This window comes from Myotis yumanensis, unplaced genomic scaffold (genome assembly GCF_028538775.1).
Source record: "Myotis yumanensis isolate MYYU_CA2020_CCGP unplaced genomic scaffold, mMyoYum1.0.hap1 SCAF_7, whole genome shotgun sequence".
NCBI classification, from domain to species: Eukaryota; Metazoa; Chordata; class Mammalia; order Chiroptera; family Vespertilionidae; genus Myotis; species Myotis yumanensis.
The window spans coordinates 53,830,889-53,840,032 of NW_027223758.1; positions in this window are offsets into that span (position 1 = coordinate 53,830,889).

Below are 9,144 nucleotides of genomic sequence, written 5' to 3' on the forward strand. Positions count from 1 at the left end.
ATTTTCCCGCCGTCAGCTCCCAGTGAAGGTAGTGCCTCCTCCAGTCACTGGGAAGATAGGCAGCTGTGCAGGAAGGACCTGGAAAGGGAGGTGCCACTGTGAACCTCGGGCGCACCTGCCCGGTTATTCCCGGTGGAAGATGTTCTCGACTCTAAAAGAAGCTTTACCTCACCCATAACATCTGATAAGACTTAACAATTTTAAATATTTAATAGCTCCTGGATTTCAACATATATAATCCATTTTCTTTCTTTTTTTTTCTTTAGTAACTACTGATACCTAGGAGCCACAGTAACTTTTACCTGGAAAGTGCCAGGTGATTTTAAAGAACTGAACAAGGTACTAACTAACCACTAATTGAACTGCCCGGGCCACCCTACCAACCTGTCATCAGCCTTAGGGATTAATCCATGTTGATTTCACTGCTAGTCTAGAAATGATGGGATAGAAAGTGACTAAATCAGTAAATTTGGGTTTTTTTAATGGTAAGAAAATAGCAAAAATGTCTATAACCATTTAAAACAATTAATATAAATTAAACTGTGGGGAGAGGACGGAGGAGACAGGGATATACTTCTTATTTCAAAAATATCTCCAATGTAAAACCAGAGGCGGTTCAGCTTCATAAGCCCTGGGTATTTGCTACTTTGTAGCATCAACCCTGGTTGCTTAGACTATATAACAAAGAATCAGAAATGCCAGCCATCCCTAAATATTATTTATTTAAATATGTTTTTGTTCTAAGTGCATTACAGGAACCGTTAACATTTAACACCAATTAAAAAGTATTGCTAAAGGGCTAAAAAGCAATTGTTCTTAAACTCTCCGCTGTTTAATTTCATCCCGGTGGCAGCTTGAAGGCGTGCGGGTTCCCTGCCTGCCTCTCTCTCCTGTGCTTGGCAGACACAGCGGCTCCTGCTCAAGCCTCACAAAGAATCGGGTCGCGGCCACATCAGGGGCATTTCTTTATTACGAGGCTGCATGGATGTTTCCAGCCCAACCAACTTCAAATCACTGCACTGATTCTGGCTGTCTGCCTGATGCCACACAAGTCCAGACCCCTCATTTCCCTCCCCCGTGCTTGCAGCAGGTGACGATGTCACACACGTGGAATTCTGCGTCCAGCCACCCTGTGGGCTTCCAGGTTCAGCCCTTTGTGTTAAAGTCCAGGCTCACTCTCCCATTCCCAGACTGGGGTCGGGAGGGAGGGCTTGTTTTCTCCTCTGGGAAGTTGCTGGGGACACATGGAAAACAGGCCTGTTTGCTGACTTCAAGCCACCGTAAAACCTGATCTGCAAAACACTCTACAAAACTGGGAAGAAAATTCAATTCCCCATTTCCACGTAAGTGGAAATAGTAAGCATTATTTCAGCTTTCTTCTAAGAAAGGAGAAGTTTAAAGTGAAATCACCCTAGAGGCCTTTTTCTACCATTCTGTTCACGTGTTTGTACCAAGTTAACAGGCTTGGGGGGGGGGCGAGGAGGGGGCGTGGGCGTCTCCCCTGGTCTGTGGCCCAGCTTGGCTTGCTCCGCGGTGGGCACAGGACGGGCCACCAGGGCCAGGCTGCCCTCTCTTTGCAACTTGACAGCTTCAGCCCCTCCCTCCCCTCCACCTCCTTGTCTGTAAGGAGTAGAATTTGATGATATTAAAATCCTTCCCACTTCAAAAACTCTGTGTTTTTTAACAAGAACTACCATTAATGTACACCTTCCTTTTTCTCCCCAGAATTCACTAGACAGACTGACAGTATTTATAGAGAGAATATACAAATGATTACCTAAGAATATAACTGAGAAATCTATTACAAATGACTTTGCTAAAGAAAATGTGTGGAATCATTTTTGGACCGTGAAAAATATGTTGGTATCTTTGACTTTTTTTTTTAAATCATTGAATTCATTGAAGCTTTTTAAAATGCAATTATATTTAAGGTGAAATAAAATCAAGCTCTGTGGACATCATGCTTACTGCGTTTTCTTATAGAGTCTCGTAAAGTAGCCTGCTTTGTGTCCCGGGTACGCGCACACAGGCACAGTAGGGCTTCCCATGAAGGTGAGGTGTACATGTGTTCAAGAGAGTATGCACCTTGTGGCCACGGTTATTTCTTATTGTTCCTGTTAGTAGTGTCGGAGAACTTAAGCTATTAACAGCGGGGGTCCTGTCCTAGTTTGTAACTGCCGGCTGTTCGGTCTAACAACCTCTCTGGCAGTATTACAGATGGTTTCAGGGTAGCTTTGCCTCTTGCTCACCCCCTTCCGGCTGCATTCGGTATGTTACTGAGCGAGGAGTAGCCCAGTGGGAGATAATCCGCGTTGCTGAGACAGGAAAGAGATGCCACTAATGTAAGTATCGTCCTGCTCTGTTATGTCCAAAGTTCTTTATGTCACCAAATGAAACAGCGATCCACCAGCCAAGCCGGGGAAGCAAAGGGTGCGAGGACCTACACATTCAGTGACTCCCTCCCTGTGTGTGACTCAAACACGGAGACAGGTCGTTCCAAAATGGGACTATCTGTGAACATGGGAATTTTGTAACCCGCTCCCTCCCATACTTTCTAGGTTGATATGATGCACATACTCTTAAATTATAGTACGATCTTATAATCCAGGATTTTTACAGACATGTGAGTTGTTTGCTTCACACTCCATCCTGATACTTCATGGACTCACTGATTCCATGCCGTATATTTTCTTCCAAGCTTAACTTACAGGACAATTGAATTCAACTTCTTACAAGCAGGGATTTAAACATCTGAATAACAACTCATCGCATTTCTTTTGTAACTGGAAGATCTCTTAATTACACGTATGATACAGCACACTTCTATCTTATTTTTCCTATTTGCTGCATCAAGGAAAATTCAAAAGCAGCTTTTGTTCTGACCTAAAATTACCCAGAGGAATTATGTCACAGCCTCCCCTAACCACCACTGCTGAGGACAGACAAGCAGCCTGGGAAAACATATGTCCACACCTCACATGGTGAAAGCCTTAGGGATAAATAATGGAAAATTATCTAGAAACATAAATTATTACTCATTCGAATAATTTAAGGATAAATTAAGATTTTGAATTATAAATCCATTTTCCTTCACAAAGAGGCCGAGTTCTGTTTCCCTAGGAAGTCCTCTGGGGGTGTGAGTATGTGCAGCGAGCAAGAAACACGGGCACTTCCTTGACATTTTCTCTTCGTGTTTTGTTTGGGGCTTTCTGTTTTGCTTTGTTAGTGAGTTTTCCTCACAGCGTTAGGTGCAGGCTGCTCAGCGGACGCCGACTTAAAATGCTGGGTTTGGGATCACTGAACAGGCCTGTGCCCAGACGGTTCCTATAACTCAGGGGCGGGGGTGGGTGGGGGGACTCAGGGGCTCCCTGGTACAGGTGGACCGTTCGGTGATGTGACATCGGTCTGAAGACACACGTGCTGAGTGAGAAGTTGAGCCGCCTGTGACTCCCCAGAAAGGACTAGAGCATCACTGGCGCGTGTCCAGAGGGGAGCACCATTCAGGGCAGCCGGTCCAGAAGCCGTACAGCAGCGGAGGCCAGCAGAGATGGGGAATGTCCTCAAACCCTCCCCCCGCCTCCCCCCCCGCCCCAGGCCTCTCACAGCCTCTGGCTGCACTCAGCTCACAGATTTTCAATTAGGAGCTACAGGCCATTTGGGGAAATGGACTTTATCAATAAGTATTTGTAAATGATTAGCTTTACCTGAGGAACTCTGAACGTTTTCCATAAGCTCAGTCCATCTCATAGTGTGTTGGGAACATAAACCTCAGGGTTAACTCCTTGCCTGTGGGAGGCCTGCCTTCTATCTGTTCTCATTTGCGTGGCCGTCTTCCCCAGAATTGAGCTCCTGGCTTGGTATTGCTGGCTTTTGCTCTGTCTGTTTTGACCTTGCTCCTATCACTTTTGCCAACAGTTTTTGCTGGAGAATAGAAAGAGAACAAGCTTTACATTGAAACCATAATTTGGTTGTTTTCAAGGATGATCCCTGAGGCTAAGCTCTGGACCCAAAAACCTTTCCAGTGGCCTTAGTTGGATGCACAGTTTTAGAAACAGTCTGTGGTCTTCAAAGAAGTGAAATCGGAGCTGAACTTGGTATTTAACTGAAGACAAATCAAGGATTTCTCACAGGCCCTAGAAAGGGAGCCGATGATGAGTTCGAGTCCTGACACCCTCCCCGCCTGCTGGCGTCAGTTTAGGTCACACAAGCCACCTCAGTGGTATTCAGGGCAGCATGCTGAGCACCCAAGCAAATGCACGAGCCTTACCTGCTGAGCCTCGGGGAGCTGGCCGGGATCCGCTGTGTATCTGTGGGCGTGGGCATCTGTGTTTATGTGGGGCGTGTGCATCTGCTGGTCTCATGCATCTGCAGGGTGTGTGCCTCTGCAGGTCTTATGCATCTGTGAGGTGTGTGCATATGTGTGGAGTGTATGCATCCGTGGGGCATGCATGTGAGAAACACAGACAAGGGACCGGCTGTGGCTCAGCGTGCCTCGTTTCTGGGGCCGATCAGGCGTGAACCCTGACGCTGCAGGGTGGCCGAGGCAGTGCCCTGCCTGCGCGGTGTTCTGTGGAGGCTGGCTGGCTTTGGGAGCATCAGGAGAATAACTGTAGGCTGTGTAAAAATTATAAGAGCGTTAAAATCATATTTGTAACCACAGAAAAAACTACCCCATACCCCAACCTAGCCTTTGGGATGAGCTGCAGAGGGAACGGGGCAGGTGGGTCCTGGGAAAGGGGAGGGAGGGGGATTCCTGGGAGGGGGGTACTGGGAAGGCCTGTCATCCCCACTGAGGCTGGTATGTTGACTCCTCTCTCAAAGGCAGTTTGCTGTCTCCAGTCTCTGGGATTTCTGCCACCAATACAACCGCTGAGCAGTGAGGGGAGAGCGTTGGTTTAGTGGGGTGCCCTCAGGATGAGTCTCGAGGGTGGCAGGCACTGCTGAATCTAGACCAGTGGTTCTCAACCTTCCTAATGCCGCGACCCTTTAATACAGTTCCTTGGTGACCCCCAATTTCATTGTTACAAATTGAACATAATTAAAGCATAGTGATAAATCACAAAAACAATATGTAATTATAGATGTGTTTTCCAATGGTCTTAGGCGACCCCTGTGAAAGGGTCGTTCCACCCCAAAGGGGTCACGACCCACAGGTTGAGAACCGCTGGTCTAGACCAAGAGGGGCCATCAGGGTGAGGCCAGGGCCCGCAGTGTTGCTGGCACACAGGGTCCCAGCCGTGGACTCCGTAGGAGTCCAGCGAGGCTCCTGCCACCGTCTCACCCCCACCGGCCGGCACCGACACGGGGCCACTTCCCCACAGTCCACAGTCGGCTCTGCCCACTCATCGCTTGTGGTGCCGTTTTATGAGCTGAGAATCAGCACTGTTTCCTGTTTCACCGCACACATTGCTCAGTCACATCACACTGCTTTATTGTAAATGTCACGTGTGTCAGGTTCCTGCTTGTTCCTGCTCGCGCTGTAGGAACAGTCGTGTCACCAATGGGCAGGCTGGGCTCACTGGGAACTGCTGAGCGCTTTCCCTTTCCACGCACAGAAACCCTGTAACACCCCAGGGGGAGAGCTGGCAGGAGAGTGCGCGCACTAGCGGCCCGGCTGGTTAGCTCTGCTCATGAACAGAAGCAACCTAAAAGTAAGGGCACATTACAGCACACCTCCCGAGTGTAGAGCAAGCCCATCAAACAAAAGAGGTCTGTACCAGGGGCATTTAATGATGGAAATGAGCAAATATATGAGTTAAATCCTCCTATAACATTCCTGACTTAATTCAATAGATGATGGATGGAGAGATGGACGGATGGTGCTGGGGTTCTTGTCCCAGCATCAAGAAGGGTTCAGGAATCAGGAAAAGGCTGTGCGCAGATGACATAGAAATCCAGAGACTAATAAAGAGTCAGGAGATGAGACATAATTTTAAAAGGCATTGGGGGTCAGAGGACCTTCAGCTAAAGGAACTGAAGACTACCTCCTTGTCTAGGACCCTTGCTTTTATTAAGGCAAGGTGGAGATAATACACTTCAAAGGGTAAGGTTTCAAAGGGTACAGAAGCATTGTCAGAATGGGGGATAGCCTACGGCTGTTCAGGTGTTTGGCCAGTAGGAGGCAATAACATGCCTTTTAGCTGTCTGGCAGCCACAATCAGTTTCCTATTCAGGTTTGGGGAAATGCCTTCAGCCATTCCCAACAGTTGACTACATGTGTGACTCAACCCTGTTGAGTCCCCAAGTCTCATCAACCTTTTGATGAAACTCTTGAAATTATGACATGCTGGAATTGGTTCCCGGCAGGATGGATGGATGAGTGGGTGATAGATGGATAGGTGGATGGCTAATAAATAGAGATGATAGGTGTATAGCTGGTGATGGGTGGATTGATGATGGGTGGATGGATAGAAGATAAGTGATGGATGGATGGTGGATGTATAGATGGAGGATGTATGGATGGATGGATAGATAGATAGATAGATAGATAGATAGATAGATAGATAGATACTGTCTTCCACACGATACAAGGTGACCAGGGTCCTTACACTCTTTATCCCCCCAGGCCCTTCCTCTATCAGTTAAGTTTGCATTTGACTGCAAATAACATAAACCCCATCTAATACCTAAGTAGAGGCCTATTTCCCCTGTAACCCAGGCTTAGGTAGTTGCTGGGGATGACTCGGTTGCCCATCGACACCACCAGAGGCATTCATGTGTTGGCTTGTCCTCATGCTGCCCCCTCACGACCACAGGGTGGCTGCTGCAGTCCCAGACATGTCCTCCACGCTCCACTCAGAAAGAACAAGAAGAGCAGAGGGCATGAGGCCTGAAATCAGCTCTCCATCTCTTTATCAGAAAAGCGAAACTTTGTCAGGATCCCCGCCAGAGGTCCGCTCTGCCACCCTGGGAGCCAAGCCGCTGAGTGGATAGGATGCTGATTCTTGATGAGCAAGGGCTTCACGGTCAGAGGCCAAAGCTTGAATCCCAGCACTGACCCTCACAATTTGTGCCTCATGCTCTCCGAACCTTAAATCCAGGGCTTGTGCAATAGGGCTCGGGGCACTGCCTCGCTGGGCTTCCCTAACAGAGCTCCCAGCACACCAGCCATCCCCGGGAAGCTCCCTCCACCAGGATGCTGTCCCTGGCTCTTCCCAGGACAGCTCACTCATGTCTTCAAGACCCATCCCTCCTGAAGAGGCCACCAGCCGTGTAGGAGCAGAGCAGCAACCATGGACCTGCCATCCAGCAGCCTTGGGAAAGCGGCAGCGAAGCCAGGCAGAGGTGCCACACCAGGCTAGGCCAACTGATGCTCTCTGTACCAGCAGCTTCCACTGTGACTAGCTGACAGTGAGCGTGGCAGGCGTGGGGGACAGACTAGGGCAGTGATGGCGAACCTATGACACGGGTGTCAGAGGTGACACGCGAACTCATTTTTTTGGTTGATTTTTCTTGGTTAAATGGCATTTAAATATATAAATATAAGTCTTTGTTTTACTATGGTTGCAAATATCAAAAAATTTTTATATGTGACACGGCATCAGAGTTAAGTTAGGGTTTTTAAAATGCTGACACGCCGAGCTCAAAAGGTTCGCCATCACTGGACTAGGGGATCTTGCATCTGGAAATCTGGGGCAAGGCTCAGTGTACAAAAGGGGTAGGGAAAGAGTCTCAGGGGGGTTAGGTTTATTAACATGGGTGCGGCGTCAAGGGACCCACACACTGAGCTCTGACACCAAGTGAAAGCAGATAGAACCAGGCAGCTGGTTCGTGCTGGCACTGAGCATGCTGGCAAAGTCCATGCGGGCGGGAATCACACATATCCCTCCCTCTGAGTTACAATTAGGCCCTCACCTTCCAGCTGATTCCAGCTACTCATACTCTCACTCATATCTGTAGGAGTGTCTTAGCAGGTTTGGTGTCCACAGCAGAGGGATCCTCAGGACCCACTGCTAGCGAGTCACAGCTGTACTGTGAGCCCTGCATGGGAGCGGATTACGCTGCAGAGGGTGTCAGCTGAGCACTAATCCTGCATTCCCGGGAGTGCTCCTCACCTCAGCTGTCACCATCACAGCCACAGAGCCCGCCTGAAACCGTGGGCATCGTCCATGTCCAGCAAATGTGTGACAACAGGCTGAGACGGTGTCACATGTGCAGAAACATCCTCAGCACTTTAAAGAAGTTGGAGAAGACAGGGGTAAGCCAGTTGACCAAAGAACTCTGCTGTCTTCTACGTCTCCCCTTCCCATGTTTCAGTAGTGATTATTGACAGGGTGCTGCACAGCTTTTGCACAGTACATCTCTGTGTTCATCTTGATGATTGATGATATGGGGCACTGCAGACGGAGGTGAGGAGAACTTGAAAAGAAAGGGGTATTATGGTAAATGTGCTGGATGCCTTGCAAATGTGAGAGGATAAATTGAAATTTGACAGGACTAATGAGTTTTTGAAAACTGTTAGCCAGGCTTGTCCAAAGAGTTCTCTCCCTATTTAAGGTTTTCTAAATTAGAAACTCAACTTTCAGGAGCTGTTTTGGTCCTGGAATGAATAAACAGCCAAAGCAGATGGCATGTTTCCATGTATTAAACTTACATTGTATCTTGCTTCCATTGTAACCATGGCATGTAGAGCACTTGGGCCAAAACTTAGATACTTTGAAACCATCACTAGGCTCAGCTGTCAAAAAGAAGTGAATTCCAGGTGTTTGCATTTAACTTTTTATGTACTGTGGGGTCCTGAAAGTTTTCACATAAGCCTAAAATTAAAATTTGAGGTTAATAACTATATTTTTGAAATTGTTCTTCGTTCAAATAATTTATAGGCCAGTTGTTGTTAGCATCTTGAACTTGATTCCAGAGCTGAAGTCTTCGTGTAGGATTTGAATCTGCACTTTTAATAACACTGTTGTGGGCTCAGAGCCACATCCAGGTATTAGAACCCAGAAGGGCCTGGCTGGCATGGCTCAGTGGTTGAGCATCGACCTATGATCCAGGAGGTCACGGTTCGATTCTCAGTCAGGTCACATGCCCGGGCTGCAACCTCGATCCCCAGCGTGGGGTATGCAGAAGGCAGCCGATCCAATGATTCTCTCTTATCATTGATGTTTCTCTCTCTCTCCCTCTCCCTTCCTCTCTGAAATATAT